The sequence below is a fragment of the Dasypus novemcinctus genome, chromosome 16 (genome assembly GCF_030445035.2).
Source record: "Dasypus novemcinctus isolate mDasNov1 chromosome 16, mDasNov1.1.hap2, whole genome shotgun sequence".
Classification (NCBI taxonomy): domain Eukaryota; kingdom Metazoa; phylum Chordata; class Mammalia; order Cingulata; family Dasypodidae; genus Dasypus; species Dasypus novemcinctus.
In genome coordinates this window covers 61955699-61964670 of record NC_080688.1, presented here as the reverse complement: position 1 = coordinate 61964670, position 8972 = coordinate 61955699, and the positions used below count along the sequence as shown (strand labels likewise).

Sequence of the window (8972 nt, the reverse complement as noted above, 5' to 3'; positions counted from 1 at the left end):
TGCACAAAATGTAGTCATCGTTAGCAATGGTTGCATTATCCAGTGACATAAACTAGAAACAGTAAAATTATTAAGCAAACCAAGCTGGACAGGCATGTCAAAATATTCAGAACGTCAACATAGCCAGATTAAAATATCCTGCCACAGGGACGGAAGCTCAGCATCTGTTGCAATGAGACTGTCAGAGAGCTGGACAGAAAAGCAGGCAGGGCACCAGCCAGGATGAGCCGACCCTGTAGAGTAGAGGGAGCTGATTTAGTAAAGGTTAAAGGCCGATCTGTTGCAATGAAGAGGCCGAAAATACAATGGCTTGAAGAACGGAGGTTTGTCTCTCATGTGTCAGTCTCTAGGGGAGCTGTGGGCAGGTGACCCCTCTTCTTCCGGTCATTCAGAGATCCTCTGGTCATAGAAACCTCTTGTTCCCCATGAGCATGTCCCGATTTTAATCTGCCATGCTTGCTGACCAACTTTCTGACTAAGACTGTCGAAATGTGTGAACTAGTGAAGATCTAGCCAATCTTTGGACTTTGGTTGCCCCCTCACTACAGCTATCAGGAGCCCTCTTCATGGCAGGGGTCCTCAGCTCCTTAAAGAACCCAGCATCAGAGTCCTGGAAATTCCTACTGAGTCCCTACCTGTGGCTATGGCTAGGCTGTTGGCACAAGTCCACTCAAGATGTGATTTTCTGCTCTACCGGAAGCCCTGGGAGCTGCTCACACTAGCCTCAAATCCCAAAGTGGGAGATAGAGCTCAGCTGGAGGGCTAAGTGGAGGCTGGCTGGGATGAGGTGTGCTGGAGGAGAGAGCTGTGGCACCTGGAGGGCAGGATATGTCTAGAGCCTGATGGGCCTCTCTCCTGTTGCCATGGTGACAGGCTCCCAGGGGCCCTCAACCAGACAGACATCAATCAGGCCACAAGTGGACAGAGGGAGAGGCTGTGCATCTGCACCCGGCCCAGGAAGAGGAGCTGCTTCCTCATTAGGGGTACCTGTGGTTTAAGGGGAAGGAGAGGGAGAGGGGGGGAACAGGGGAAGGGGGAGAGGGAGGAGAAGGAGGAGGACAGGGAGGATGAGGATGAGGATGACGATGAAACCCTAACCCTAACCCTAACCCTAACCCTAACCTACCCTACCCTACCCAGGAACAGGCATCTTGAATGTTTCCTGCTGTGAACAAATCCACAGTAAGGAATATCCAGTGAGTTCAGTGCTGCAGACCATGGAAGTCAGCTAAGTCAGATTAGAGAGAGAGAGACCAGAAGCTGAAAGTCAAGGGAATCTGAAAGAAAAGGGTAAAGCCAGGAGAGGCAGTTATGTGCACTGTTATGTGAGAGAAAAGCCAAGGCCAAGGGGTGTTGGCACTCAGCCCCAGAATGCCACAGTCTTCTGGGAGAAAGCATTGCCTTGATGACACCTTGATTTTGTTTTTTTTTTTTTTTTAAAGATCTATCTATCTATCTATCTATCTATCTATCTATCTATCTATCTATCTCTCTCTCTCTCTCTCCCCATCCCTCCCCCCCCCCCCAGTTGTCTGCTCTCTGTGTCTATTTTGCTGTGTCTTCTTCTTTGTCTGCTTCTGTTGTTGTCAGCGGCATGGGAATCTGTGTTTCTTTTTGTTGCGTCATCTTGTTGTGTCAGCTCTCTGTGTGTGTGGCGCCATTCCTGGGCAGGCTGCACTTTCTTTCATGCTGGGTGGCTCTCCTTATGGGGCACGCTCCTTGCACCTGGGGCTTCCCTACACGGGGGACACCCCTGTGTGGCAGGGCACTCCTTGCACGCATCAGCACTGCGCATGGGCCAGCTCCACATGGGTCAGGGAGGCCCAGGGTTTGAACCACGGACCTCCCATGTGGTAGGTGGACGCCCTAACCACTGGGCCAAGTCCACTTCCCTACACCTTGATTTTTTACTTCTCCTAGCCTCAAACTGTGAGCCAATAAATTCTCATGGTTTAAGCCAAGCCACTGTATGGTATTTGTTTTAGCAGCCACTAAACTAAAACAAAGTTTAATTTTCTTTGCTTTACAAAGTAATAAAATCAGGAGTACATTCCTAGAAAAATAAATAGAAATGGCAAGAAAACTTACTTATTGGTAATTAAAGAATTGAAAATCAAATCAACAATGAACTGCCATCTTTCACTTATCAGATTGGCAAACATTTAAATTTTTAAAAAAATTTTTAAAGAAGCTTTAAATTACATAAATGTTACAGCAAAAATATGGGGGAGGGAAATAGATATAGCTCAAGTGATTGAGCTCCCACCTACCAGATGGGAGGTCCTGGGTTTGGTTTCCGGTGCCTCCTGGAGAAGATGAGCAAGACAGCAAGCTGGCATGATGGGCAGGTGTGGTAAACTGATGCAACAAGGTGACACAACAAGGACACACACAGAGGAAAGACAATGAGAGGCACAATAAAAGGAGGGAGCTGAGGTGGCTCAAGCGATTGAGTACCTCTCAACCACATGGGAGGTTCCAGGTTTGGTTCCTGGTACCTCCTAAAGAGAAAATGAGCAGACAGAGAGAACACACAGTGAATGGACACTGAGAGCAGACAGTGAGCATGAACAATGGGTGGTGGTGGGGAAGATAAATAAATAAAATAAGTCTTTAAAAAATATATATATATAGGGGAGAGAACAGATGTGGCTTAAGCACTTGAATGCCTGCTTCCTAACATGGGAGGTCCTGGTTTGGTCCCTGGTGCCTCCTAAAAACAAAAAACAAGCAAACAAATGAAAAAACTAACTCAGGGGAGGGAATATGGCTCAGTGGTTGAGGGCTGGCTTCCCACATATGAGGTCCTAATTCAATCCCCAGCCCCAGTACCTAAATATATATATATATATGTTATTTATAGGGGATTCCCATATGTCCCAACTCTCCCCCTCCCACACTTTCCCCCATTGACATCTTTCATTAGTGTGGTACATTTGTTACAATTGATGAATGCATATTGAAGCATTTTTACTAACCATGGTCTATAGTTTACGCTTTGCACTGCACAATTTTATAGGTTTTGACTATATGTATAATGGCCTGTATCCACCATTGTAATGTCATGTAGTACAATTCCAGTGCCCCAAAATACCTCATTTTACACCTATTCTTGCTTTTTCCTCCCCAGAACCCCTGGTGGCCACTGCCTTGATATCAATGATACAAATTCTTTCATTGCTAGAATAATAATAAGCCTACTTTAGTCCATAGTTGCAATTCCCCCTTATGTTTGTTCATTCCTCAATTTTGAGGATTTGGGGATGGTGATGCCCATTCTGTTTCTGATTGGGGGGTGGGGGCCTTAGCTCCCATGGAGCAGATGGATGGAACTGTCTTGCTTGCAGTTGTGGATACTCTCTGCTTTATAGGATGGGTGTTGACCATCATCATCTCCTTATTAGTTGTCCTGGGCAAGTCCAATGAACTGGAGAGTAGGTGTTGCAACTCTGCTGAGAGTCAAGGCTTAACTGGCACATGAACAGACTGATGATTTAAGTCTCTGGTATGTATATTTATTGAGCATAGTGCTAATTATAGGTTCAGATAAAAGGGGAAGAAGAACCATATGTAGGGAAATTATAAATGAGTCTAGCTCTGTTACTTGGGGAGATATATTCCAAAGTAAGGTCCACTACAGGGTGCCAAATTCCTGAGTTTGTCTACCCTTTCTATAGTGTTTAGATGTTTCTAGGTCCTCCAGAAGCCCTGCTGTTTGAGGTATTGTTTACTGTGGCAGTCAATGAGATTCTGCTGAGAAATGTATAACCATAGACTCTGGAATGACCTCTTGACTCACTTTGAAATCTCTTAGCCATAAAAAAGTCCCTTGAAAAAACAAACAAACAAAACTCATTTGTACTTAATATTTTCCCCTTTTGGTCAAGATCTTTTTGGTGCTTGGTAATAATCCCTTGGTACCAGGGAGGCTCATCCCTGGGAGTCATGTCCCTTGCTAGGGGTGGAGGGGAAGGTAGTGTGTTTATATGCTGAGTTTGGCTTAGAGAGAGGCCACATTTGAGCAATAAGGAGGCTTTCAGGAGGTAACACTTAGGCAATATGTAATATTAGACTAAGTTTCAGTTTCACAAGAATAAGATTCCTAAGTACAACCATCGATATCAAGGGCCTTTTGTAATGGTCAGTCCTCCTTCACTAGGCACTGCCCATGTACTCAGTGGATTCTTGCTGCTCTATTAGAGAATATAGCAGAACTTCCCAGGATGGGAATTCAATATTTTTTTTTCCCCAAATTCTACTCAATTTATTCCTTTTTTAAAAGATATTACATTAAAAAAATATGAGGTCCCCATTCAACCCCACCAACCCCACCCCATCACGCCCCCCACAGTAACACTCTCCCCCATCATCATGACACATCCATTGCATCTGGTGAGTACATTTCCAGGCATCATTGCACCCCATGTCCCGTGTTCCACACCATAGCCCACACTCTCCCACGTTCCATCCAGTGGGCCATGGGAGGACATACAACATCCAGCAATTGTCCCTGGAGCACCACCCAGGACAACTCCAAGTCCCGAGAATGCCTCCACATCTCATCTCTTCCTCCCATTCCCCACACCCAGCAGCCACCATGGCCACTTTCTCCACACCAATGCCACATTTTCTTGATTATTAACCACAATAGTTCATGAATAGGATATCATTAAGTCCACTCTGATCCTTACTGTATTCCTCCTTCCTGTGGACCTTGGCTTGGTTGTGTCCATTCCACATCTATGTCAAGAGGGGGTTTAGATTCCACATGGATATTGGATGTAATCCTCCTGCTTTCAGTTGTAGGCACTCTAGGCTCCATGGTGTGGTGGTTGACATTCTTCAACTCCATATTAGCTGAGTGGGATAAGTCCAATAAATCAGAGTGTAGGAGCTGAAGTCTGTTGAGGCTAAGGGCCTAGCTATCATATTGTCAGTCCAGAGATTCAAATCCCCTAGATATATCTTAAGCCCCAGCACCAACTACAATTCCAGTAAAGTAGCATGAAAGGCTTGTGAAAAGAGATCCCATCTGAGTCCAGCTCCATCACTCAGAAACACCAGCTCCAAAGAAGGGCCAACTGGCATGGCAGTGAACCCCATCTGCCATGACCATAGAACCTGTGGGTCTCTTTAGCCCTCAAAAGGACCAATATCTTGGGTTGTATCTACTTTATCTGTCTCTGAGACTCTGCTCAGGTGTGCATAAGGGCAATCCTTCTGACAACCTCCAGACTCTTTTTTAGAGACTCATAGCCATATGAACTCATTTGTCTTTTCCATTTCCCCCTTACTTTAGGTCAAACAGAATTTTTAACTCCCGTTATTATATGTAGACAGGGATATTCTGCTGGTCCATGTTGAACCTTTAATTTAAGGTCATTTTCTAGTTACGTTATCAGCTGGCACTTGGTAGTGATCCCTCGGTGCCAGGGAGGCTCATCCCCAGGTGTCATGTCCCACGCTGGGGGGAAGGCATTGCATTTACATGCTGAGTTTGGCTTCGAGACTGGCCACATTTGAGTAACACGGAGGCTGTCAGGAGGGAACTCCTAGGCACAGTGCTGCTCTAGGCCTTGTTCGTATTTCAGGCGTATAGGCTCACAAGCATAGTCATTAGTATCAGGGGCTCACTGTTGGACCCTCGTTCCTTCCTAGTCCTTACCATTGCACCTGGGGGACTGCCGCTGCTCCCCTAGGGACCACAACAGAGCCCTTCCCAGCCAGGAACCCAGTACCCTCCCAGCTGTTTTTTTTAATTGTTTCCACTATGAGTATATCCAAACATTTCCATGCACCCTGGACACATGCCCTGTATAACTCCCTGTCAACCACATATCGCCTGTCAATAACATCCCATACCAATATTCCTCTGCTGCCATTGTTGAACCACTCTGTGATCCAAAACTTCCTGAAAAATGAAGCTCAATATAATGTCAGGTTCCCTTACTAGTAAAATGGAATATAGCGATGAGTTTACAGGTTAGATATAGAATACATATTGATTTGGAAAAATTCTACATCCTATCTTTTTCTTTTCTTTTTTCCTAATTATTGAGCTTCTCTTCACAAGAGCCTTAGATCACAGTAATTCATATATACAATATACAGTAGTCCCACATATCCATTATAAACCTTTTCCCTTCCACAGCGATAATCTTTTAACTTATTCATATCATATTTACTGAAACTGATGTACAGATATTGATACAATAGCTTTCAAACAAGGTGACATTTGTGTTTACATTGTGGTTTATACTTTAGGCTATACAGTTTTCTAAATTTTTTAGTTATCCTATGTTTTACATTATGGTTTACATTATTAGTCTGTCATCCCCTATATGTTTTTGGTGTAATATTACATGTTTTATATCCATCCTTGTGTTCTCTTGTGAAACACTTCTTTTGCCCTCACATTTACTTTGGTTCCATCTATTCAATATCTATTTCCCCCTCCCCTTGGGGCCCACAGTGACAGTCAATCTTCATTTCTTGAGGAGCCATGTTCAGAGATACTTGCAACAGTGTTGAGGGCTTGACTTGCTCAACTGCCCTAATGCCCTGGGAGCCACCCTTTCTCTTGAGAGATACAGTTCCCTCTATTTGATGGCATTAGTCCTCCCCAGGATGTGGGTCTACCTTCACTCTCATTATATGGGTCTCTACCCAATGGTATAACCCACTCTGGCAAAATGAGCATTCAGATATTCCCTAGGAGTCTGTCCTGCGTCAGATTATCCCCTTTGAGTATTTTAAACAGGTAACTTTCCTAATTATATTTTGATATGGTTTTCTCAGCATTTTACTTTCAACCAACACCTGACAATCTCCTATGTTTGTATGTTGCCCCACCCTTCCCCCAATTTTTTGGGCAATATTACCCATCCGCCCATCCCTAGCTCCCCTCAAACCTGCAAAGCCCCACCCAAAGGTAACCCTATGCCCCCGTTTTATCTCTTCTTTGTGCACATACTTACCACCAGCTTATCATAGATTTCACCCATGTAGATGTCAGCTTACATCCTTCCTCTACCCCCTGAGTTCCTGTAAGCCTATCTTCCAGTCTCTAGCTCTCTGAGGCAGCTTGCTTATTTCATATCATTGAGGTCATGTAGTATTTGTCCTTCAATGCCTGGGTTGCTTCACTTGACATAAGGTTCTCAAGATTCATCCATGTTATCACGTGTGTTTGTAGTATATTTGTTCTTAAAGCCGAGTAGTAGTCCATTGTATGTCTATACCACATTTTATTGATCCACTCATCTGTTGATGGGCATTTGGGTTGATTCCAACTTTTGGTGATAGTGAACAATGCTGCTATGAACATTGGTGTGCATATATCAGTTTGTGTCCTTGTTTTCAGTTCTGCTGGGTATACACCCAGCAGTGGTATTGCTGGGTCATATGGCAAATCTATGATTAGTTTTTTGAGAAACCGCCAAACTGTCCTCCAGAATGGTTGGATCCTTCTGCATTCCCACCAGCAGTGGATGAGTGTTCCCATTTCTTCATATCCTCTCCAGCATTTGTATTCTTCTGTTTTTTTCATAGCTGCCAATCTTATGGGAGTAAGATGGTATCTTACTGTGGTTTTGATTTGCATTTCCCTGATAGCTAAAGATTTGGAGCATTCTTTTGATTATTGTGTGGGTCTCTACCCACCAAGATAATGCCCCATGACCACTTGAACATATTCATATGCCATAGAGGCATGCTCCAGGTGCACCTCTCCCCCATCACCAATACCCTGTACCAGTGATCCTCCCTGACACAGTTGTTACCCTTCCATGATCCAAAACCTCTCCAAAAACAAAGCCAAAAAATAAACAAATTAAAAAATAATAAAACAGTAAGAGTAATAATAAAATAGAAAAATAAAAAAAATTATGCTTTTCATTACTGTAAAATCTATTGTCTTTATTTTTTGTCTTTTTTTTTAATGTTACATTAAAAAAATATGAGGTCCCCATATACCCCCACCCCCCTCACCCCACTCCTCCCATGACAACAACCTCCTCCATAATCATGGGATATTCATTGCGCTTGGCAAAGACATCTCTGAGCACTGCTGCATCACATGGTCAATGGTCCACATTATAGTTTACACTCTCCCCCAGTCCACCCAGTGGGCCGTGGGAGGACATACAATGTCTGGTAACTGTCCCTGCAGCACCACCCAGGACAGCTCCTAGTCCTGAAAAAAAATATGGAATGCTTCACAAATTCGCATGTCATCCTTGCGCAGGGGCCATGCTAATCTTCTCTGTATCGTTCCAATTTTAGTATATGTGATACCGAAGTGAGCACTCTATTGCCTTTTATGTACAGTGACAATTTCTTCTGCATTTTCCCCCAGTGTCTTTTTTTTTTTCTTTCTTTATTTTCAGAGAAGCTTTAGGTTACAGAAAAGTCACATAGAAAATATGGGTGATTCCCCTATACTCTACCCCCTCCTCCTCTTCCACTCTCCCCTATTAGTAACCTTTTATATGTGGATGGTACATTTGTTACAATTGATGTACAAATATTGAAGCATTGCTACTAACCATGGTCGGTGGTTTACATTATGGTTTACATTTTGCATCAAACACTTTTATAGATTTTGACACAATTTAAAATGGCCTGTATCCATCATTGCAAGATCATGCAGAACAATTCCAATACCCTAAAAATGCCCTCCATCTCCCCTCAGAACCTATGGGACCACTAAGTTTTCAATTCTCTCATAGTTACATGTATAATAATATGAAGGAGTTGACGTATTAGTCTGTTTTCTTTCATTAAGCACTGCCTATGTTCTTGAGCAATTCTTATCTCTCTAATTGAGAACATAGCAGGATTCCTCAGCATGGGAGTTGTGGGAAAATAGCTTGAATTTGAATGTGGGAATCTGGCTTGAAGTGGAAATGTTCCCATAATGCAGATAAAAAGTGTGGGCTTAGGAACACCGTCCTTCACTAGACGGAGCACTG

The 8972-nt window shown here is 43.6% G+C and overlaps 1 non-coding gene across 1 annotated transcript; it reads right to left on the bottom strand.

Annotated features, from left to right (window-relative positions):
- Positions 1-8200: 8200 nt before the first annotated feature.
- LOC111762219 (U6 spliceosomal RNA) lies at positions 8201-8307 on the bottom strand. The gene has a single exon (XR_002795387.1). It is a non-coding gene; the product is annotated as a U6 spliceosomal RNA (small nuclear RNA).
- Between the last annotated feature and the right edge of the window lie 665 nt (positions 8308-8972).